Below are 26,064 nucleotides of genomic sequence, written 5' to 3' on the forward strand. Positions count from 1 at the left end.
TTCAGTGGACAGGTCTGCTAACCTTAGGTGTCCACCCTTGTAGGGTAAGGTCATTTTATCCCTAGATGCTTTTAGAATTCTCTCTTTATCTTTGTATTTTGCCTGTTTCATTATGATATGTCATGGTGTTTACCTGTTTTTGTTGATTTTGAAGGGAGTTGTCTGTGCCTTGTGGACATGAATGTCTGATTCCTCCCCAGACTAGGGATGTTGTAAGCTAAACTTTGTTCAAATAAACTTTCTTCCCTCTTTTCCTACTCTTCTTCTGGGACTCCTATAATATGATATTCCTTCATTTTATGGAATCACAAAATTTTCTAGTTCTCCCCTGGCGATCTAATACTTTCCTTTCCCTCTTTTTTTTCCAACTTTTTATTTTTATTTTTATTTTTGGGACAGAGAGAGACAGAGCATGAATGGGGGAGGGGCAGAGAGAGAGGGAGACACAGAATTGGAAACAGGCTCCAGGCTCTGAGCCATCAGCCCAGAGCCTGACGCGGGGCTCGAACTCACGGACCGCGAGATCGTGACCTGGCCGAAGTCGGACGCTTAACCGACTGCGCCACCCAGGCACCCCATCCTTTCCCTTTTAAAGAACATCCTACTAGAGAATGACTGGATTAACCAGGAAATTCAAGAACTATAAAAGAAACACAGGGAAACAAATGAAAGTGAAAGCATGCCATTCCTCAACCTTTGAGATGTAACAAATGCAGCCATAAGATTGAAGTGTATAGCATTACAGACCTTCCTCAAAAAGGAAGAAAATTTTTGGAGGAGTTAAGATGGCAGAGAGGTAGGGGATTCCTGGGCTTCCCATGTCCCTCAAACATAGCTTTATTGAGGTAAGGTTACTTGGCACAGCCAGGAAATCAGTCTGAAGTGCACCAGAAAGATCTCCACACTTGGAGGGAGACATCTTGGGATGTGCAAGTTGTGTGGATTGAGTTGGGGAAGACAAAATGTCAGAGCTACGGAGGGGAGGGAACCCTTTCTGTAGAGAGACAAAAGGGGGGTGGTAGTTGAGATAGTGCAGCATTAAATGAACACAAGAGGAAAACCTCTCTGGACCATTGACTGGGTGATAAGGTACTGAGTGTCCCAGTACTTTTTTGCAAACAGCTTTGAGAGCTCAAACTTGGAGGTTTTGGAAGTGCATGACTTTCTCCAATGCACTCCTGGCGAGGAGGGAGTTGGCTGCAGAATTCATAGCATAGTGTAGAGATTTCCATGGCCCACTGGGAGGGAATAGTCCCCTTTCTGGAGTGTATTTGGAAGAGGGTTTATTGCATCCCAGGGACAGAAGACCCAGGAGGTGCCAGCCAAAGGCCTTTAATCAGCAGGTGGAGAGGCTCTATTCAGGAGCAGGAGAGTGGAGCTGTGCCATGCCAGTTTTAAGACTTCTCGTTTATCTCAGCCAAGCGCCAAGGAGAAGGCACAGGAAAGATGAGGCATGGGATGAGCTGCCTGCTCTCACTATTCTATGAGAGCCACCAGAACAGCATGGGTTGAAATCTCAGCCTGGGGATGAGAATTGGGATGATGCCATTTTCCTGTCGAATACCACCATTGTAGGACTTCGGAGAACACAGCAGCCCCCAGTGGCAGTGGGACCCCCTTACCTGAAACCCCATATCAGACTGGATAAAAAAAATCCATCCCTATGCTGCTTATAAGAGACTTATTTTATTTTATTTTATTTTATTTTATTTTATTTTTAATGCTTGTTTGTTTTTATAATTTATTTTCAAGTTAGCTAACATACAACGTATACAGTGTAGTCTTGGCTTCGGCAGTAGGTTCCTGTTGTTCACTATTTACATACAACACCCAGTGCTCATCCCAACAAGTGCCCTCCTCAAATCCAATCTCCCATTTGCCCATCCCCTCAACTCCCCACCCCCATCAAACCTCAGTTTGTTCTCTGTGCTTAAGGGTCTCTTATGGTTTGCCTCACTCTCTGTTTGTAACTTACTTTTCCTTCCCTTCCCCTGTGGTCTTCTGTTCAGTGTCTCATATTCCATATAAGAGTGAAAACATGATTATGTGTCTTTTTCTGACTGATTTCACTTAGCATAATACCCTCCAGTTTATCCACGTTGTTGCAAATGGCAAGATTTCATTCTTTTTCATCACCGAGTATTCCATTGTGTACATATACCACACCTTCTTTATCCATTCATCAGTTGATGGACATTAGGACTCTACATAATTTGGCTGTTGTTAATAGTGCTGCTATAAACATTGGGGGTACATATGCCCCTACGAATCAGCACTCCTGTATCCTTTGGATAAATTCCTAGTAGTGCTATTCCTGAAAGAGACTCATTTTATACCTGAGGGCACCTGTAGATTGAAAGGGAGAACTTTTCAGGTCAAAAGAAACCTGGAGAACCTATACTTATATCAGACAAACTAGATTTTATTTTACTATCATTCAATACTATTTTATTTTATTTTATTTTATTTTATTTTATTTTATTTTTAAATATAATTTATTGCCAAAGTGGTTTCCACACAACATCCAGTGCTCATCCCAACAAGTGCCCTCATCAATGCCCAGAACCCACTTTCCCCTCTCCCTCACCCCCCATCAACCCTCAGTTTGTTCTCAGTATTCAAGAGTCTCTTATGGTTTGCCTCTCTCCTTCTTTGCAACTTTTTTTTCCCTTTCCCTTCCCCCATGGTTTTCTGTTAAGTTTCTCAAGATCCCCCTATGAGTGAAAATATATGGTATCTTTCTCTGACTTATTTCACTTAGCATATACCCTCCAGTTCCATCCACGTGGCTATAAATGGCCAGATTACGTTCTTTCTCATTGTCAAGTAGTATTCCATTGTATATATAAACCACATCTTTATCCATTCGTCAGTTGATGGACATTTAAGCTTTTTCCACAATTTGGCTATTGTTGAAAGTGCTACTACAAACATTGGGGTACGTGTGACCACATGAATCAGTGCTCCTGTGTCCCTTGGGTAAAACAAATTTTAATTTTTTGACAAACCTCCAGAGCGGCTGCACCAATTTGTATTCCCACCAACAGTGCAAGAGGGTTCACGTTTCTCCATATCCTCTCCAGGATCTATAGTCTCCTGATTTGTTCATTTTAGCTACTCTGACTGGCGTGGGGTGGTATCTCAGTGTGGTTTTGATTTGTATATACCTGATGAGTGATGTCGAGCATCTTTTCATGTGTCTGTTGGCCATCTGGATGTCTTCTTTGGAAAAGTGTCTATTCATGTCTTCTGCCCGTTTCTTTACTGGATTATTTTTTTTTTTTTGGGTGTGGAGTTTGGTGAGTTATTTATAGGTTTTTGAGACTAGCCCTTTATCTGATATGTCATTTACAAATATCTTTCCCATTCCGTTTGTTGCCTTTTAGCTTTTTTTTTTTTATTGTTTCCTTTGCAGTGCAGATTTTTTTATCTTGATGAGATCCCAATAGTTCATTTTTGCTTTTAATTCCCTTGCCTTTGGAGATGTTTTGAGTAAGAAATTGCTGTGGCTGAGGTCAAAGAGGTTGTTGCCTGCTTTCTCTTCTAGGGTTTATTGATGGCCCTTTCTCATTTTCAGATCCTTTATCCATTTTGAGTTTATTTTTGTGTATGGTGTAAGAAAGTGGTATAGTTTTATTCTTCTGCATGTTGCTGTCCAGTTCTTCAGGCACCATTTGTTAAAGAGACTGTCTTTTTTTCCCCCCCATTGGATACTCTTTACTGCTTTGTTACAGATTAGTTGGCCATACATTTGTGGGTCCAGTTCTGGGTTCTCTTCTATTACATTGGCCTATGTGTCTGTTTTTGTGCCAATACCATACTGTCTTGATGATTACAGCTTTGTAGTAGAGGCTAAAGTCTGGGATTGTGATGCCTCCCACTTTGGTTTTCTTCTTCAATATTACTTTGGCTATTCGGGGTCTTTTGTGGTTCCATACAAATTTTAGGATTGTTTGTTCTATCTTTGAGAAGAATGCTGGTGCTATTTTGATTGGGATTGCAATGACTTTTTTGCTTTGGGTAGTATTGACATTTTAACAATATTTATTTTTCTAATCCATGGGCATGGAGTGTTTTTCCATTTCATTTTGTCTTCTTCAATTTCCTTCATAAGCTTTCTATAGTTTTCAGCATACAGATCTTTTACATCTTTGGTTAGGTTTATTTCTAGGTATTTTATGATTCTTGGTGAAATCGTGAATGGGATCAGTTTCTTTCTTTCTGTTTCAGTTTCTTCATTACTGGTGTATAAAAATGCAATCAATTTCTGCAGTTTAATTTTCTGTCCTGCGACTTTGCTGAATTCATGCATCAGTTCTAGCAGACTTTTGGTGGAGTCTGTCGGGTTTTCCATGTAGAGTATCATGTCCTCTGTGAAAAGTGAAAGTTTGACTTCTTCTTTACCAATTTTGATGCCTTTGATTTCATTTCATTGTCTGATTTATGAGGATAGGACATCCAACCCTATGTCAAACAACAGTGGTGAGAGTGGACATCCCTGTTGTGTTCCTGATCTCAGGGGGAGAGCTCTGTTTTTCCTCATTGAGGATGATGTGAGCTGTGGGTTTTTTGTAAATGGCTTTTATGATGTTGAAGTATGTTCCTTCTATCCCTACTTTCTCGAGGATTTTTATTAAGAAATGCTGAATTTTGTCAAATGTTTTTCTGCATCGATTGACAGGACCGTAAGGTTCTTATATTTTCTTTTATTAATGTGATATATCACATTGATTGATTTGCAAATATTGAAGCAGACCTGCAGCCCATGAATGAATCCCACTTGATCGTGGTGAATAATTCTTTTTATATGCTGTTGAATTTGATATGCTAGTATCTTGTTGAGAATTTTTGCATCCATATTCATCAGGGATATTGCCCTATAGTTCTCTTTTTTTGCTGGGTCTCTGTTTTGGAATCAAAGTAATGCTGATTTCATGGAATGAATCCAGAAGTTTTCCTTCCATTTCTACTTTTTGGCACAACTTGAGGATAAGTATTATCTCTGCTTTAAATGTCTGTAAGAATTCCTAGGGAATCCCTCTGGTCCTGGACTCTTATTTGTTGGGATATTTTTGATAGGTGATTCAATATATTCAGTATATTCACTAGTTATGGGTCTGTTAAAATTTTCTATTTCTTCCCATTTGAGTTTCGGTAGGGTGTGGATGTTTAGGGATTTGTCCATTTCTTCCAGGTTGTCCAATTTGTTGGCATATAATTTTTCATAGTATTCCCTGATATTTGCTTGTATTTCTGAGGGATTGGTTGTAATAATTCAATTTTAATTTTTGATTTTGTCTATTTGGGTCCTGTCTCTTTTCTTTTTTAGAAGCCTGGCTGGAGGTTTAACAATTTTGCTTATTAAAAAAAAAAAAAAAAGAAAGAAAACAACTCTTGGGTTCATTGATATGTTCAACTGTTTTTTGTGGTTTTTTTATTCTTTATTTATGCTCTGATATTTATTATTTAATTTTTTCTGCTGGGTTTTGAGTGTCTTTGCTGTTGTGCTTCTAGTTTCTTAGGTGTGCTGTTAGATTTTGTATTTGGGATTTTTCTTTTTTCTTGTGATAGTCCTCGATTGAAGACCTCTTAGGACTGCCTTTGCTGCATCCCAAAGGTTTTGGATTGTTTTATTTTAATTTTCATTTTTTTCCATATATATTTTTTTAAATTTCTTCTCTAATTGCCTGGTTTACCCACTCTTTCTTTAGTATGATGTTCTTTAACCTCCATGCTTTTGGAGGTTTTCCAGATTTTTTCCTGAGGTTGATTTCAAGTTTCACAGCATTGTCATCTGAAAGTGTGTATGTTACCATACACAATTCTTTTATATTTAAATATCAATTCTTTTATTTTTATTGAAGGCTGTTTTGTGACCCAGTATGTGATCTATCTTGGAAAATGTTCCATGTTCACTTGAGAATAAAGTACATTCTGCTGCTTTGGGACGTAGAATTCTAAATATATCTGTCAAGTCCATCTAGGACCAATGTATCATCCAGGGCATCGTTTCTTTATTGATTCTCTGTCTAGATGATCTGTCCATTGTTGTAAGTGGAGTATTAAAGTCCCCTGCAATTACCACATTCTTTTCAATAAGATTTCTTATGTTTATGATTACTTGTTTTTTGTTATTTGGGGCCTCCCAAAATTGGTCAATAGACATTTATAATTGTTAGCTTTTCCTGATGGGTAGACCCTGTAATTATTGTATAATGCCCTTCTTCATCTTGTTACAGCCTTTAATTGAAAGTCTAGTTTTCCTGAAAGAAGTATGGCTCCTCCAGCTTTTTGTTGTTTTGAACTTCCAGTAGCATGATAGATAATTCTCCATACCCTTACTTTCAATCTTAAGGTGTTCTCAGTTCTAAATGAGTCTCTTGTAGACAGCAAATAGATGCGTCTTGTTTTTTTTTTTTTTAAATCTATTCTGATACCCTGTGTCTTTTGATTGGAACATTTAATCCATATACATTCAGTGTTATTAGTGAAAAATATGGGTTTAGAGCAGGAGCCAAGATGGCGGAACAGTATGGAAGTTTTTTTGTGTCTCACACCCATGAAGTATAACCAGATCAACACTAAACCATCCTGCATACCTAGAAAACTGATATGAGGATTAACACAACAATCTGTACAAGCTGAACCACAGAACTCAGCAGGTACACAGGGTGGAAAGGTGAACTGGGGGAGAGAGAAGCCACAGAGGGCAGGTAGCTCTTTTTGCATGCAGAGAGAGGACAGAGATGGGGGTGAGAGGAATAAGGGAAAAGCACCCCTCCCAAAAGCAGCTGGAAAGTGGAAAAGTGGAAAGAGCCACAGGGACTGAACTAAAAAGGGAGGAAGGAGAGGGATTAAATTCCATTAAGACTCCACAAACAGGAGAAGTGCAGAGTTTGAAATGCTGCAGCTCGATACCTGGTGGCTCTGGTGAGAAGGGTGAATTCCCAGGAGCACAGTGAAGTCCAGGGGTCTTCAGGTCACATGGGGAGAGATGGCTCCCATGCTGGGTGGACACCTGGTAGAGGCTGTGTGGTTCCCCCAAAGGCAAAGGCCCCAGGTTTACCCAGGAGAACAACCACATTCACTCGTGCTGGAACATGGTCGTTAAGGATGAAGCTTGTTGCCAGATGTGTCTTGTGATTTTCCACAATCCCTGAAACCTACTGCTACATGATCATGCAAACTTTTTATGGTGCAGGCTGGCACCCAGTCACAGTCTCTGGGGATTGGCCACAGAATGGTCCTGCAAACATTCCTTGGTGTGGCTGGCACCTGGCCATTGCTTGGTGAGACCCTCCCATAGAGTGTCAGAGCCACAGTCCATCAGAAGTAAGGGGTTGGGAAAACAGCCGCATCTGAGACAAAACTTAGGAGGGAGGTGCTTCCTGGGGTTTGGTCACAGACACTGTAAAAGTGGGAAGTGGGGAGTGTATGGAAGACACTTTGAATACAAAGGAGTTGTGTTCAATTGCTGATCAGGGAGACCAGAGTTCAGATACTAGAGATTGGGTTGCTAGGTAACGTCATTTCACCACTTTTGCACATGTGCATATGCACCTACAAGCGCCAAAACAATCACCCCAGGAAGCTAAGCAGCGCCATCTATTAGAGAATGGAGCCATTACACTAAGTCCCTCCCAACTGGGCTAACCTTGCTCTTCAGGAGCACAAGTCTTTCTGTCTGCTTAGTTTATGGACTATAAAGTGCTTCACAGTTTGACTTCTAGGGAAAAACGAAGTAATTTCAATCACATTTCAGTCTGTTCTCTGGTCTATGTATTAAATTTTCTGTTTTTTTCTTTTTTCTCCTTTTCATTTCTTTTCTTTCTCTTGAATACAGAAAAAAAAACTATTTTTGTTTTCAATTTTAATTAAAATATTTTCTTTAACTCTTTTTCTACTGTTTTTTTACTTTTGTGTAGGTTTTTTCAAATTCTAGTTTAATTCCATCATTTCATTTTATTCTACTACAGGGTATTCATTTTTTTCAAATTTTCAAATGATTTCATATTTTCCCTTTATTTCCCTTTTTATCTCTAATCTATGAAGTCCCTTTCAATACCCAGACCAAAACACACCTATGATCTAGCATCACTGATTTGATTTGTGTGTGTGTGTTGTGTTTAATTTTTTAACTTAAATTTTTTTAAAATAAAAAATTTAATATTAATATCTTTACCTCATCAATTCCTTTTCTTCTTTCAAAATGATGAAATGAAGGGATTCACCCCAAAAGAAAGAGCAGGAATAAATGACATCCAGGGACTTAACCAACATGGACAGAAGCAAGATGTCTGAACCAGAATTTAGAATCATGATAAGAATACTAGTTGGCATTGAAAATAGATTAGAATACTTTATGCAGAGATAAAAGAAGTAAACACTAGTCAGGATGAAATAAAAAATGTAACTGAGCTATAATCTCAAACGGATGCCACGGCAGCATGGGTGGATGAGGCAGAGCAGAGAATCAGCGATATAGAAAAGAAACTTATGGAGAATAATGAAGCACAAAAAAAGAGGTAGACTAAGGCAAAAGAGCACGATTGAAGAATTAGAGAAATCAGTGACTCATTAACAAGGAACATCAGAATCATGGTCCCAGGAGAAGAAGAGAGAGAAATAGGGGTAGAAGTGTTATGTGAGCAAATCATAGCAGAAAACAGACAACAAAATCCAGAAAGCACAGAGGACCCCCATTCGATTCAACAAAAACTGACCATCAACAAGGCATATCATAGTCAAATTCAAAAAATACTCAGGCAAGGAAAGAATCATGAAAGCAGCAAGGGAGAAAAAGAGTCCTTAACCTACAAGGGAAGACATATCATGTTTGTAGCAGATCTATCCACAGAAACTTGGCAGGCAAAAAAGAAGTTGCAGTATATATTCAATGTGCTGACTCAGAAAAATATGCAGCCAAGAATTCTTTACCCAGCAAGGCTGTCATTCAAAATAGAAGGAGAGATAAAAAGTTTCCCAGACAAAAGAAAATTAAAGGAGTTTGTGAGCACTAAACCAGCCCTGGAAGAAATTTTAAGGGGGATTCTCTGAAGGGAGAAAAGATGAAATAATAAACAAACAAACAAACAAGACAACAGAGACTAGAAAGGACCAGAGAACGCCACCAGAAACTCCAACTCTGCAACCAACATAATGGCAATAAGTTCATATCTTTCAGTTATCACTCTAAACATCAATGGACTCAGTGCTCCAATCAAAAGACATAGGGTAACAGAATGTATAAAAAAACAAGATCCATGTATATTCTGTTTACAAGAGACCTACTTTAGACTTAAAGACACCTTCAGATTGAAAGTAAGGGGATGGAGAGCAGTCTATCATGCTAATGGTCCACAAAAGAAAGCCAGAGTAGCCATATTTATATCAGACAATCTAGACTTTCAAATAAAGACTGCATCAATAGATGCATAAGGGCATTATATCATAATTAAGGGGTCTATCCACCAAGAAGACCTAACCATTGTAAACATTTATGCTCCAAATGTGAAAGCACCCACATATATAAATCAATTGATTACAAATATAAAGAAACTCATTGATAGTAATACCATAATAGTAGGGGACTTCAACACCCCACTCACAGCAATGAACAGATCATCTAATAAAAAAATCAACAAGAAAACAATGGCTTTGAATGACACACTGGAACAAATGGACTTAACAGATATATTCAGAACATTTCATCCTAAAACAGCAGAATGTACATTCTTCTCCAGTGCACATGGAACGTTCTCCAGAATAGACCATACAGTGGGAAACAAATCAGCCCTAAGTAAGTACAAAAAGATTGAGATCGTACCGTGCATATTTTCAGACCACAATGCTATGAAACTCAAAATCAACCATAAGAAAAAATTTGGAAAGGTAACAAATACTTGGAGACTAAATAACATCCTACTAAAGAATGAATGGGCTAACCAAGAAGTTAAAGAGGAAATTAAAAAGTTCATGGAAGCCAATGAAAATGATAACACCAGAACCCAAAAACCTCTGGGACTCAGCAAAGCGGTTATAAAAGGAAAATATATAGCAATCCAGGCCTTCCTAAAGAAGGAAGAAAGGTCTCAGATACAAAACCTAACTTTACGCCTTAAAGAGCTGGATAAACAACAGCAAGTAAACCCAAAACCAGCAGAAAACAGGAAATAATAAAGATTAGAGCAGAAATCAATGCCATCGAAACCAAAATAACAGTAGAACAAATCAATGAAGCCAGAATCTGGTTCCTTGAAAGAATTAACAAAATTGATAAACCACTAGTCAGTTTGATCAAAAAGAAAAAGGTAAGGACTCAAATAAATAATATCAAGAATGAAAAAGGAGAGATCACAACCAACACAACAGAAATAAAACCAATAATAAGGGAATATTATGAGCAACTATATGCCAATAAAATGGGCAATCTGGAAGAAATAGACAAATTCCTAGAAACATATACACGACCAAAACTGAAACAGGAAGAAATAGAAAATTTGAACAGACATAACCAGTAAATAAATCGAATTAGTAATAAAAAAAATCTCCCCCAAAACAAGAATCCAGGGCCAGGTGGCTTTCCAGAGAAATTCTACCAAACAATAAAGGAATAGTTAACATATATTCTCTTGAAGCTGTTCCAAAAAAATAGAAATGGAAAGAAAACTTCCAAACTCTTTCTATGAAGCCAGCATGACCTTGATTCCAAAACCAGAAAAAGACCCCACTAAAAAGGAGAACTATAGACCAATTTCCCTGATGAACATGGATGAAAAATCCTCAAGATATTAGCCAACTGGATCCAAGAATACATTGAAAATATTATTCCCCACGACCAGTGGGATTTATACCTGAGATTCAGGGCTAGTTCAATATCCACAAAACAATCAATGTGATTCATCACATCAATAAAAGAAAGGATAACCATATGATCCTCTCAATAGATGCAGAGAAAGCATTTGACAAATACAGCATCCGTTCTTGATAAAAACTGTCAAGAAAATAGGGACAGAAGGAGCATACTTCGAGATCATAAAAGCCATATATGAACAACCCAATGCTAACATCATCCTCAATGGGGAAAAACCGAGAGCTTTCCCCCTAAGGTCAGGAACAAGACAGGGATGTCCACTCTTGCCACTGTTATTCAACATAGTATTGGAAGTCTTAGCCTCTGCAATCAGACAACACAAAGAAGTAAAAGGCATCCAAATCAGCCAGGAGGAGGTCAAACTTTCACTCTTAGCAGATGACATGATACTGTATATGGAAAACCCAAAATGTTCCACCAAAAAACTGCTAGGGCTGACTCATGAATTCAGCAAAGTTGCAGGATATAAAATCAATGCATAGAACTCAGTTGCTTTCCTACCACCAACAATGAAGCAACAGAAAGAGAAATCAAGGAATTGATCTCATTGACAATTGTACCAAAAAACCATCAAATACCTAGGAATAAATCTAACCAAAGAGGTGAAAAATCTATACAGTGAAAACTATGGAAAGCTTATGAAAGAAATCGAAGAAGACACAAAAAATAATGTAAAAATATTCCATGCTCTTGGATAGGAAGTACAAATATTATTAAAATGTTACTACTCAAATCAATTTACATATTCAATGAAGTAACTATCAAAATAACACCAGCATTCTTCACAGAGCCAGAGCAAATGATTCTAAAATTTGTATGGAAAAATAAAAGATGCCAAATAGCAAAAATGTTGAAAAAGAAAACCAAAGCAGGATGCATCACAATTCCAGACTTCAAGCTGTATTACAAAGCTGTAATCATCAAGACAGTGGGCTACTGGTACAAAACAGACACTCAAATCAGTGGAACAGAATAGAGAACCCAGAAATGGACCCACAAATGTATGGCCAACTAACCGTTGAAAAAGCAGGAAAGAATATCCAATGGAATAAAGACAGTCTCTTCAGCAAGAGCAAGTGATGCTGGGAAAACTGGACAGCGACATGCAGAAGAATGAACCTGGACCACTTTCTTACACCATACACAAAAATAAAATCAAAATGGATGAAAGACCTCAATGTAAGACAGGAAGCCATCAAAATCCTCGAGGAGAAAGCGGCAAAAGCCTCTTTGATCTTGGCCGCAGCAGCTTCTTACTCAATATGTCCCCAGAGGCAAGGGAAACAAAAACAAAAATGAACTACTGGGACCTCATCCAAATAAAAAGCTTCTGCACAGCAAAAAAAAAAAAAAAAAAAAAAATCAGCAAAGCAAAAGGCAACCGACAGAATGAGAGAAGATACTTGCAAACGACATATCAGATAAAGGTTTAGTATCCAAAATCTATAACAATCTTTCCAATCTCAGCACCCAAACAAATAATCCATTGAAGAAATGTGCAAGAGACCTGAATAGACACTTCCCCAAAGAAGACATCCAGATGGCCAACTGACAGATGAAAAAATGCTCAACTTCACTCATCAAGGAAATAGAAAGCAAAACCACAATAAGATACCACCTCACCCCTGTCAGAATGGCTAACATTAACAACTCAGTCAACAGATGTTGGCGAGGATGTGGAGAAAGAGGATATCTTTTGCACTGCTGTTGGGAATGCAAAGTGGTGCAGCCATTTTGGAAAACAGTATGGAGGTTCCTCAAAAAATGTAAAATACAACTACCCTATGATCCAGAAATTGCTCTACTAGGTATTTATCCAAGGGATACAGGTATGCTGTTTCGAAGAGACACATGCACCCCAATGTTTATAGCAGCACTATCAACAATAGCCAAAGAATGGAAAGAGCCCAAATGTCCACACACGGATGAGTGGATAAAGAATATGTGATATATGTATACAATGGAGTATTACTCGGCAATCAAAAGGAATGAAATCTTTCCATTTGCAACTATGTGGATGGAACTAGAGGGTATTATGTTAAGCGAAATTAGTCAGTCAGAGAAAGGCAAATATCATATCACTTCACTCATATGAGGACCTTAAGACACAGAACAGATGAACACAAGGGAAGGGAAGCAAAAATTATATAATAACAGGGAGGGGAACAAAACATAAAGAGACTCTTAAATATGGAGAACAAACAGAGGTTACTGGAGGAGTTGTGGGAGGGGGCATGGGCTAAATGGGTAAGGGGCATTAAGGAATCTATTCCTGAAATAATTGTTGCAGTATATGGTAACTAATTTGGATGTAAATTGAAAAAAATAAAATAAAAAGAACAGAAATAAGTAGACAAAAAAAATAAATATTTATCCCCCCATTTTGAGAGAACCCAAATATGTAAATCAATTAATTGCAAACATAAAGAAACTCATTGATAATAATACCATAATAGATTGGGACTTTAACACCCCACTTACAACAATGGACTCACCATCTAAGCAGAAAATCAATAAGGAAACAATGTCTTTGAATTACACACTCGACTGGATGATCTGAACAGCTATATTCAGAACATTCCATCTTAAAGCAGCAGAATACACATTCTTTTAAAGTGCACATGGAACATTCTCCACTATAGATCACAATCTGGTCACAATTCTGCCCTCAACATGTACAAAAAAAGACTGAGATCATAGAATATATATTTCATATCACAACACTCTGAGACTTGAAGTCAACCATAAGAAAAAAAATTGGAAAGCCTCAAAAACTTGGAGGTTAGAGAACATCCTACTGAAGAATTATTGTGTTAACCAGGAAATTAAAGAAGAATTTAAAATCTACATGGAAGCAATGAAAATGAAAATATGACAGTCCAAAGCCTTTGGGATGCAGCATAGGAAGTCCTAAGAGGGAAGTGTTTTGCAACTCAGGCCTATTTCAAGAATAAAGACAGGTCCACAACACAACCTAACCTTATACCAAAATGAGCAATGGACAGATAACCAAAGCAGAAAATCAACAAGGAACAATGGTTCTGAGTGACACACTGGCAATATAGATTTAACAAATACATTCAGGACATTTCATCCTAAAGCAGCAGAACACACATTCTTTTCCAGTGCACATGTAACATTCTCCAGAAAAGATCACATACTGGGTCACAAATCAGTCTTCAGCACATACAAAAAGATTAACATTATGCCATGCATATTTTTAGACAGAAACGTTATGAAACTTAAATTAACCACAAGAATAACATTTGGAAAGGCCACAAATACTTGGAGATTAAAGAACACCTTACTAAAGAATGAGTGGGTTAACCAAGTAATTAAATAGGGAATTAGAAGGTACATGGAGGCCAATGAAATGAAAACACTACAGTCCAAAATCTCTGAGATGCGGCAAAGGTGGCCATAAGAGGGAAGTATAAAGCAATCCAGGCCTTCCTAAAGGAGGAAGAGATGGCTCAAGTACACCAACTAATCTTACACCTAATGGAAATGAAAAAAGAAAAAGAAATAAAGCCCCAAATCAGGAGACAAAGGGAAATAATAAAGATTTGAGCAGAAATCAATGATGTAAAAAAAAAAAACAACAACACAGTAGAACAGGTCAACAAAACCAGGAGCTTGTTCTTTGAAAGAATTAACAAAATTGATAAACCCCTTGCCAGACTTATCAAAAAGAAAAAAGTAAAGGACCCAAATACATACGATCATGAATGAAAGAGGAGAGATCACAACCAACACTTCAGAAATACAAACAATAATAAGAGAATATTATAAGCAATTATATGCCAGCAAATTGGGCAATCTGGAAAAAATGGACAAATTCCTAGAGACATATAAACTACCAAAACTGAAACAGGAAAAAATAGAAAATTTGAACAAACCCATAACAAATAGTAAATAAATTGAATCAGTAATCAAATATCTCTCAAAAAATAAGAGTTCAGGACTGGATGGATTCCCAGGGGAATTCTACCAAACATTTTAAAGAATATATACCTCTTCTTTTGAAGCTGTTCCAAAAATAGAAGTGGAAGGAAAACTTCCAAACTCATTCTATGAGGTCAGCATTACCTTGTTTCCAAAAGCAGGCAAAGGCCCCAATAAAAGGAACATTACAGACCAGTTTTCCTGACGAACATGCATGCAAAAATTCTTAACAAGAGACTAGCAAACAAAATCCAACAGTTCATTAAAGTTATTTACCATGATTAAGTGGGATTTATTCCTGAGCTGCAGTGGTGGTTTAATATCCACAAATCAATCAACATGATACATCACATTAATAAAAGAAAGGATGAGAAACACATGATCTTCTCAATAGATGTAAAAAAGCATGACAAATACACCATCCTTTCTTGAAAAAAGCACTATGGAAAGTAATGATAGAAGGAACATGCCTCAACATCATAAAGGCCATATGTGAGAGACCCACAGGTACTATCAACATCAATGGGGAAAACTGAGAGCTTTTCCCCTAGGGTCCGGAACACGACAAAGATGTCCACTCTCACCCCTGTTGTTCAACATAGTGTTGGAAGTCCTAACCTCAGCAGACAACAAAACAGAAGTAAAAGGCATCCAAATTGAGAAGCAAGAAGTCTTCACTCTTTGGAGATGACATGATATTCTTTGTGGAAAACCTGAAAGACCCCACCAAGACACTGCTAGAACTGATACATGAATTCAGCAAAGTCGCAGGATATAAAATCATTGTAAATAAATCAATTACATTTCTATACACCAATAATGAAGCAGCAGAAAGTGAAATCAAGGAATCAATCCCATTTACAATTGCACCTATAAAATACCTAGGAATAAACCTAACCAAAGAGGTAAAGGATCTGTACTCTGAAAACTGTAGGAAGATTTAAGAAAGAAATTGAAGAAGACACAAAGAAATTGAAAAATGTTCCATGTTCATGAATTGGAAAAACAAATAATGTTAAAATGTTAATACTACCCATAGAAATCTATACATTCAATGCAATCCTATAAAAATAACACCAGCATTGTTTATAGAGCTAGAACAAACGATTCAATATTTGTATGGAACCAGAAAAGGCCTCATGGCAAGGATCCAGAAAAAGGGGAAGACTTTTGTACTGTTCAAACTGGTGCAGCCACTTTGGAAAACAGTATAGTGTTACCTCAAAAAGTTAGAAATAGAGCTGCCCTACAAAAAGTAATTGCACTTCTTGGTATTTATCCAAAAGATACAAAAATGCTGATTCAAAGGTGCACATGCACCTCAATGTTTATAGTAGTACTATCAACATTAGACAAATTATGAAAAGAATCCAAATGTCCATTGATTGATGACTGGATAAAGATGTTATACACACACACACACACACACACACACACACACACAATGGAATATTACTTGGTGATGAAAAAAATTAAAATCTTTCCATTTGGAATAACATGGATGGAACTAGAATGCATTAAGCTAAGTGAAATAAGTAGTCAGTGACACGTAAATATCATATGATTTCTCTCATATGTGGAATTTAAGAAACAAAACAGATAAACATAGGGGAAGGGAAGGAAAATAAGATAAAAACAGAGAGTGAGGCAAACCATAGGAGACTATTAAATATGAAGAATAAACAGAATTGTTGGAGGGGTGTTGGGTGGGGGAATGGACTTAATGAGTGATGGGAATTATGGAGGGCACTTGTTGGGTTGAGCACTGGGTGTTATACGTAAGTGATGAATCACTAAATTCTACTCCTGAAACCATTATTACACTATATATTAACTAACTTGGATTTAAATAAAAATATAAAATTAAGTTAAATTAAATGAAAAAAATAACAAATATTATGAAACTGTCTATACCACACAAAGAAATCTATGAATTCAATACAAGCTTTATCAAAACAACACCTGCATTTTTCACAGAGCTAGAGAAAATAATTCTAAAATTTGCATGGAGTCAGAAAAGACCCCAAATAGCCAAAATAATGTTGAAAAAGAAAACCTAAGTTGAAAAAGAAAACAGAATTCCCAACTTTAATCTGTATTACAATGTTGTAATAATCAAGACAGTAAAATATTGGCACAAAAATAGTCACATAGATCAATGGAGGGGAATAGAAAGCCCAGAGGTGGACCCACAACTATATGCTCAACTAATCTTTGACAAAGCAGGAAAGAATATCCAGTGGAAAAAAGACAGTCTTTTCAACAAATGGTGTTGGGAAAACTGGACAGCAATATGCCAAAGAATGAAACTGAACCACTTTTTTATATCATAAACAAAAATAAATTCAATATGGATGAAAGACCTAAATGTGAGGCAGGAAACCATCAAAATCCTGCAGGAGACACAGGCAGCAACCAACTTCTTACTAGACACGTCTCTGGAGATAAGGAAAACAAAAGCAAACATGAAGTATTGGGACTTCATCAGGATATAAAGCTTCTGCACAGAAAAGGAAACAAGGAAACTAAAATGCAGGCCCATAGAATGGGTGGAGATTTTCACAAATGATATATCATATAAGGGCTAGTCTCCAAAATCTATAAAAATAATTATCACACTTGGGGCGCCTGGGTGGCGCAGTCGGTTAAGCGTCCGACTTCAGCTCAGGTCACGATCTCGTGGTCCGTGAGTTCGAGCCCCGCATCGGGCTCTGGGCTGATGGCTCAGAGCCTGGAGCCTGTTTCCAATTCTGTGTCTCCCTCTCTCTCTGCCCCTCCCCCGTTCATGCTCTCTCTCTGTCCCCAAAATAAATAAACGTTAAAAAAAATTAAAAAAAATAATTATCACACTCAACACACAAAAAAATAATCAAGTTAAGAAATGGGCAGAAGACATGAATACACACTTCTCTAAAGAAGACATACAAATGACTAATAGATACGTGAAATACACTCAACAGCACTCATCATCCATTTGCAACAGCGACGTGCATGGAACTAGAATGTATTATGCTAAGTGAAATAAGTTAGTCAGAGAAAGACAGATACAATATGATTTCACTCATATGTGGAACTTTAGAAAGTAAACAGATGAACATAGGGGAAGGGAAGAAAAATAATATAAAAACAAATTGAGCATGGCTGGAGGGGAGGTGGGTAGGGGGTGGTTTAAATGGGTAAGAGGCATTAAGGAGGGCACTTTGGGGGATGATCACTGTATGTCATATGTAAGAGATGAATCACTTAGTTTTACTCCTGAAGCTAAGACTACACTGAATGTTTACTAACTTAGATTTAAGTTGAAACAAGACAGCAAACTCCAGGGATATATAGATTCAGGGGCGAATTCTACCAAGTAGTTAAAGAATAATTGATACCTATCATTGTCACTTCCCCCAAAATGGCAGAGGAAATAAAACTTATAAATTAATTCTATGAGGCCAAGAGTACACAGGTACCAAAGCCAGACCAAAACACTGCAAAGAGAAAGAAAGAAAGAAAGAAAGAAAGAGAGGAGAGGGAGGGAGGGAGGGAGGGAGGGAGGAAGGAAGGAAGGAAGGAAAAAGAGAAGGAAATACAAGGGAAGGGAAGGGAAGGGAAAGAAAAGCCAAAATTTCTGATGAACATAGATGCAAAAAATCCTGACAAAAATAGTAGCAAACAAAATTCATCATTGCATTAAAACTGTAATTTGCCACTATAAAGTAAGATTTAATTTAGAGACAAAAGGGTAGCTAAATATTCAGAAATCAGTCTTATATATCACATTTATAAGAGGAAAGATAAAAATTATATGTTCATCTCAATAGATACAGATAAAGCATTATATAATGTATAATCTTTGTTTATTCCAAAAACTCTCAGAAAAGTGGGTTTAGAAGACATATACCTCGATCTATAAAGGCCATAATGACAAACCCATGCTATCACTGTATTGACCATACATCTTCATCACTTATTTTGCAACTGACAGTTTGTATCTCTTGATCCACTTCATCTATTTAGCCCCTATTCCCACACCTTCCCATCTGGCAAGTACCAGTCTGTTCTCCATAATTGTGAGTCTGTTTGGCTTGTCTCTGTCTGTTGATTCGTTTTATTACTTATTTAGATTCCACATATAACTAAAATTATGTAGTATCTGTCTTTCTCTGACTGATTTCACTTAGTATAATAACCTCTAGGTCCCATGTTGATGCAAATGGTAGGATATAATTCTTTTTTATGACTCAGTAATATTCTGTTCTCTATATTAACACAAGTTTTCATCCATCCATCCATTGATAGATGTTAAGTTGCTTCCATATTTTAGTTATTGTAAATGACACAATAAACATAGGGATGCATATATATTTGAAATTGGGGATTTTGTTTTCTTTGTGTAAGCCCTCAGAGTTGAATTATTATATAATATTATTTCTCTATTTTTAATTTTTGAAGTATCTCCATGCTGTTTTCTTCAGTGGTTGCACCAGTTTACATTTCCACCAACAGTGTGTGATAGTTCACCTTTTCTCCACATCTGTGCCATCATTTGATGTTTTTGATACCCACTATTCTGATTGGTGGGAAGTGATATTTCTTTGTGTATTTGATTTGTATTTTCTTGGTGATTCATGATGTTAAGCACTTTTTCATATGTCTGTTAATCATTTGCGTATCTTCTCTTTAAAAAAAGATCTATTTAGTTTCTCTATCCATATTTTAATCAATTTGCTTTTTTTGTGTCTTGAATACGCTCTTTAAATATTTTGTATATTAACCCCTTATTGGAAATATCATTTGCAAATGTATTCTCACATTTGTTAGTTTGGTAGGTGGTCTTTTTGTTTTCCTGATTTTTTTTTTTCAGAGCATACATGCTTTTGCATGTAACTGTCCAGTTTTCCCAACAAAATTCATGAAAATTATATTTTTCCATTATCTCTTACTGTCTGCTTTGCTATAAATTAATTGATAATATAGGTGTCATTTTATTGTAGGTCTCTATCCTGTTCCATCTGTATGTCTATTTTTATCAGTACTACACTGTTTGAGATTCTATAGCTTTGTAAAGTATTTTTAAATCTGGAATTGTGATACCTACAGCTTTTTTCTTCTTTTTCAAGATTGCTTTGGGTATTGGAGGTCTTTTGTGGTTCCATACAAATCTTAGATTTTTTTTTTTTTAGTTAGTTGAAAAATGCTATCTGTGCTTTGATAAGGATTGCATTGAATCTGTAGGTTGCTTTGGGTAGTGTGTACATTTTAACTATATTTGTTCTCTCAATTAATAAGCATAGAATATATTTTTATTTGTGTCATCATCAATTTCTTTCATTAATGTCTCATAGTTTCCAGAGTATAGGTCATTTGTGTTCTTGGTTAAATATATTCCTAAAATCTCTTTCTGCTACTTCATTATTTGTGTAGAGAAATACAATGGATTTATGTATATTAATTTTAAATTATACAACTTTATTGAATTTTTTCAATTCTAATATTTTTAGTGGGTTCTTTAGGATTTTCTATATATAATATTGTGCCTTCTGCAAGCAATAATGGTTTTACTTATTCCTTACCAATTTGAATGGTTTTTATTTCTCTTTTTGTCTAATTGTTGTGTGTAGGACTTCCAGTGCTATTTTGAATGAATGTGATGAGAGTGGACAACCTTGTTTGGTTCCTAATTTAAACAAGATTTCACTTTTTCACCATTGAGTGTGATGTTATTGTAGATAATGCTGCTATAAACATAAGGGTGCACGTAGCCCTTACAATTGTATTCGTATTTTTGTATTCTTTGGGTAAATACCTAATAGTGCAATTGTTGGATCATAGGATAATTCTGTTTGTAATTTTTTGAGAAACGTCCATACCATTTCCCAGAGTGGCTGCACCAGTTTGCATTTCCACCAACAGTGCAGGAGTGTTCCTCTTTCTCTCCATTCTCCCTAACACCTGTTGTTTCTTGTGTTGTTTATTTTTTCCAATAAATAGTTACTTTAAATGTAAATAGATAAAGGGACCTTGGGAAGATGGAAGAGTGTGAGGACCCAGAGCCATATTTTCACCTAGGTATCAACCACATATATATCAATAAAGCAGAGCCATCCAAAGACTGGCAGAACAATCTTGACAACAATATATAGAAAAGAATCTGCTTCTGAAAGTTAGGAAAAATAATAAAGGCAGAGACAGGCTGCCTTCAGGATGGAGGGGGCTGCACACACAGAGAGGGTAAGGAAAGGAGGCCTCACACCAGGGAGTTTATGTAGGGAACATTCTCCTACTGTCTGGCTTTGAGAACTAGAGGGTCTGAATTCTGTGAGTTTATAAAACTGTTGGCACTTGGAACCTGGAGCTTTGAAGGTCAGAGGACTCAACACTGAGTGAGCTAGGAGGTCAAGTGATAAAGTCAATGCCCTTAAACAGACAGCATTCTGTGCAGAGGCAACATGAAAATGACAGTTTACACAACACAGAGGGCAACAAGAGACTGATCTCATCATATTGATTTTGGAGCATGTTGAAGGGCTTCTCTGAAAATGAGGAAACTGGCAGGTGTTATTTTCCATCCCCACCCCCATCATAAACACGGAGCCACCTGAGGGAGCCAGAGCTCCACAGATACTTGCTACCTAAGCTGCTAGTACTGAGCCACACCCACACATTCTCCTGGGGACTTGCCCACACCAAACCTGCAAGCCTCAGCCTTTGGCTTAGGGAAAATTTTATTAAGGTCATGCATGCACCCTGACCAGGAACCATGTGGAATTTAATTAATTAATTAACTGGAATTAAAATAAAATGTTAAAAAGGGTGAGTGGTGATTGATTAGATGATTTTAGCTGCAGTGGACAATTTGTGCAGAAAGCACAGAGTGCTGTTGAGATAACTTCTGATCGATAACATTGAAGTGTGTAACAGAATTCACTTGGCAGTTTACAGTGGAAAATGTTCCTCAGTATATGCTTTCAAAAAGTTACGAGTTTTAAAAACATACATATTGTGGTGCCTGGGTGGCTCAGTCAGTTAAGCATCTGACTTTGGCTCAGGTCATGATCTCATGGGTCATGGGTTTGAGCCCCACATCGGGCTCTGTGATGACAGTTCAGAGCCTGGAGTCTGCTTCAGATTCTGTGTCTCCTTCTCTCTCTGCCCCTCTCCCGCTCACGCTCTGTTTCCCTCTCAAAAATAAATAAACATTATTTGTTTTAAATAAATAAAATAGAAGCATACATATCAATAACCAATCATATTATTAATCAATTAGTAAAGCTATATAATTTTATTTGGAAAAATAACATATATAGAGATGAAAATATTACAGAGACACATATATGACATAGAAACAAAATAGAAAAACCCTAACCATAAAAAAGCTAAGAAATTTAGCAAATTATAAAAAGGAGTGTTCCTTGAATAAAACCAATCACTAATGTAGCTTGGGTTTTATAAGATTTCATACCCACCCACAATAGACAGACACATTATAGAACTGTCATGACTCTGTTTAGTTTTGGTGATCTTCAAAAGGGGTTCTGTGTCTTTCATGCCACCAATGGTTCTTTATGTATCTGGTCAACATCAGCTTTGCTACTTAGAGTTTGTCAGATTCAACTGAATTATAAATATAAAATGCCTAGTACGCACTAGTCTTCCAAAGCCCATTGGTCTCAATGGTCCATTGGCAACGTTAAGAGACTCACCAATGTGACTATTCCATTTCAATTTACAGTCATTCAAATAGAAGGGATTTATTACCACTTCCAAAATTTTGTTACAAGAGTTCCAATTCCTGTATTGCCATATAATTCCCAAGTATCAATTAAAAGAGATATCAGCTTTTTTGTATGTAATCCTATGTTGTTGTCAACACTAAGCACCTATAGATTGACATTTAAATAATCCACAATGAGGCTCTCCACCTAAGTCACCAGTTTTATTGGTACATCTTTTCCCTTATTTAACCTAGCCCAGGAAAACCGTGTTTGCTGTTTTTGCTTGTTTTCATAAATATATTCAAAGAACACATTATAATATTTCTGTTTCTAAAAAAGACTAAAGACAAAAACTCTGAACCCCAAATCTTAAAGAACTCGACAAGGTGTAGACCCACACTTTTCCTCTGGAGCACTGAACCTTGTGCCTTTTTGTCCCAGAAAAGCAGTTTCATGCCTGCGCAGGTGCCTGGAGTTTATGTGATAGTTCCTCCTGATTCCCCAGTCAATGGTTTGTGGGGAGTGTTTTTGTGTTAACTCAATACACTGCTCTCTTCCTCCCTCTCTCTTTCTCCTCTCCACAAAAAGGGCTCCCTCCCCTCTGTGGCACCATGATTTTCCTCTCCCCTACTTCATGTATCCGCACTGTGTACCTGCCAATTCTCTCCCTCACATTATGCAGATTGTTCTCTTAATCCTCAGTTCAATTTCCTAGGTATTCAAAATGATGTGATGTTGATCTGTGTAACTGTGGAAAAGGGGGAAGACATGCCCAGGGTTCCCCTTCAACTCAAGCATCTTAACTCCTCTTGATATTACTCTATTTTGAGTTTATATTTCTTTTTTTTTTTAAATTTTTTTTTTTTCAACGTTTATTTATTTTTGGGACAGAGAGAGACAGAGCATGAACGGGGGAGGGGCAGAGAGAGAGGGAGACACAGAATCGGAAGCAGGCTCCAGGCTCTGAGCCGTCAGCCCAGAGCCTGATGCGGGGCTCAAACTCACAGACCGTGAGATCGTGACCTGGCTGAAGTCGGACGCTTAACCGACTGCGCCACCCAGGCGCCCCTGAGTTTATATTTCTATGTGTGACAAAAGAAAGTGGTCCATTTTCATTATTTGCATCTAGCTGTCCAGGTTTTTTTAACACAATGTATCAAAAATATTGCCTTTTCTCCACTCTATAAGTGCTGCCTTCTTCATTATACATTAATTGACAATATAAGTGGGTTTATTTATGAGATCTGTCTCCTGTTCCGTTGATACATGTGTCTAGTTTCTTTTCCACAACCATAATCTTTGGTATTCTATAGCTCAGTAGCCAAACTTAAAGTCTGGTATAATGATAGTCAACCATTTTTCTTCATCTTCAGTATTGCTTTGGCTATCCATAGTCTTTTCTTTTTTACATACAAATTTTATAATTATTTGTTCTTATTCTGTGAAAAATATTATGGGTATTTTGATAGGAATTGCATTGAATCTGTAGATTGCTTTCTGTACTATGGACACTTTAACAATATAATTCTTCTAATGCATGAGCATGGAATACCTTTCTATTTGCTTGTATTTTCTTTTATTTCCCTCATCAATATCCTTGGTTTTGAGAGTATGTCTTTATTCCTAGGCATTTCAATATTTTGGTGCAATTGTAAGTGAATTATTCCTTGGTTTCTCTTTCTGATACATCATTATTTGAGTATGGAAATTCAACAGGTTCCTAGTATTAATTTTGTATCCTACAACTTTCCTGAATTAATTTGCAGTACTAATAGGGCTTTTTTTTGGTGGATTCATTAGGGTTTTGTATATACATATAGTGTTTTCCCATCTGTAAATAGTAAGTTTTAGTTCTTCTTTTCCAATTTGGTTGATTTTATTTATTTTTCTTATCTTATTGCTGTGACTACCACTTTCAACACTATGTGTAATAAAAGTGGTGAAAGTGTAATTCCTGTCTCCTTCTTGATTGTAGAGAAAAATATTTCTCTTTTACCAATGAGTATGATGTTAACATGCTTTGTCCCACATATGGCCTTTTTCATGTAGAGATGTGTTCTTTCTAAACTCACTTTGTTGACAGTTATTATAATGAATAGATATTATATTTTGTCAAAAGCTTTTTAAGCATCATTATAGATGATTGTATGCTTTATATCCTTCATCTTGTTAATGAGATTTATCAAATTGGTTGATTTGTAAAGTAAATTAAAATCACACAATCATCACTAAAATAAATCACATTTGAAAAAAATCTGGTTAATTATTTTTAAATTTTAATATTGAATATGGTTTGGGAAATTTTTGAGGACTTTTTGCATCTATATTCATCAAAGATATTTGCCTGTAGGTTTTTGTTATTGATTTGTTTTTACTTTATTCATGTAATTGTGGTGTCTGTGCAATATTGGACTTGTAAGATATACTTCAAAGTTTTCCTTTTCTTCTTCTTGTTCTTATTCTTTCCTTTTTTTTTGAATAGCTTGAGAATAGTTATTAATTCTTCATTAAATATTTGATAGAAGTCATCTGTGAAACTCTGATCCTGGAATTTTCTTTGAGTGTTTTTTTTTATTACTAATGATTCAATTTCATTACTAATAACCACTCTTCAAATTTTCTATTTATGATTCAGTTTTGAATGATTGTACATTTTTAGTAATTTATCCATTTCTCAATTTTTTTTAGTTTATGGCCATACTTTTTCTCTATATTATTTTATCATTCTTTGCATTTCTATGTTTCTGTTATTTCAACTTCTTTATTTCTGATTTTATTTGATTCCTCTTTTTGTCTAACTCTGCTGAAGTTTTTTCAATTGTGTTTAACTTTTTAAAGAACCAGTTAGTGATTTCATTGTTACTTTCTTTTTCTTTTTTCTTTGTTTGTTTTAGTTTCCATTTTAGATGGTGGATTATTGTTTATATTTCATAACCAGAAAATGCTTGAACGGTTGTGCATGGTCTGGTGAATGCTCAGGTGTCAGGATTGTTGATGGAGAGATTCTTCTTCATGTGGTTTTGTAATATAGTTTACATTTTTAATGTCTTATATTTGAAAAGTACTTTTATTCACAGAAAAACTGAGTGTAAAGTACAGAGAATTTCAGTACACTCTCTACTTCCACACATGCATAGCATTCTCCAGAGTCAACATACCCTATCAGAGTGGTACATTATGTACAATTAATAAACCTACACTGATGCATTATAATAAACCAAAGTCCAGTGTTTACATTATTGTTCTTTCTTATTGTTGTACATCTTTTTGTGTATTTGGAGAAAAGTTTATTGGGTTGTAGCCATCTTAATAGAATTAAACAGAGAATTCTGAGTGTCCTAAAATTCCCCTATAGTCCAAATGTTCCTCCTTCTCTCTGTGTGCAACCACTGATATTTTTACTTTCTTTGTAGTTTCCCTTTAACTAGAATGTCTTATCCTTGAAATCATATACATGCAGGCTTATTGTTAATTCACAAAAAAAAAGTCGCTTCTCAATTGATGTTGTTTGATAAAGGAGTGCACTTGTGATTTGCACTGGGT

General features: G+C 36.4%; 1 pseudogene; it reads left to right on the forward strand.

The window, feature by feature from the left end:
• LOC125163847 (vomeronasal type-1 receptor 90-like) overlaps positions 1 to 26,064 on the forward strand; it is a 35,666-nt pseudogene that overhangs the window by 8,077 nt on the left and 1,525 nt on the right.

Source organism: Prionailurus viverrinus, chromosome A1, assembly GCF_022837055.1.
Source record: "Prionailurus viverrinus isolate Anna chromosome A1, UM_Priviv_1.0, whole genome shotgun sequence".
NCBI lineage: Eukaryota > Metazoa > Chordata > Mammalia > Carnivora > Felidae > Prionailurus > Prionailurus viverrinus.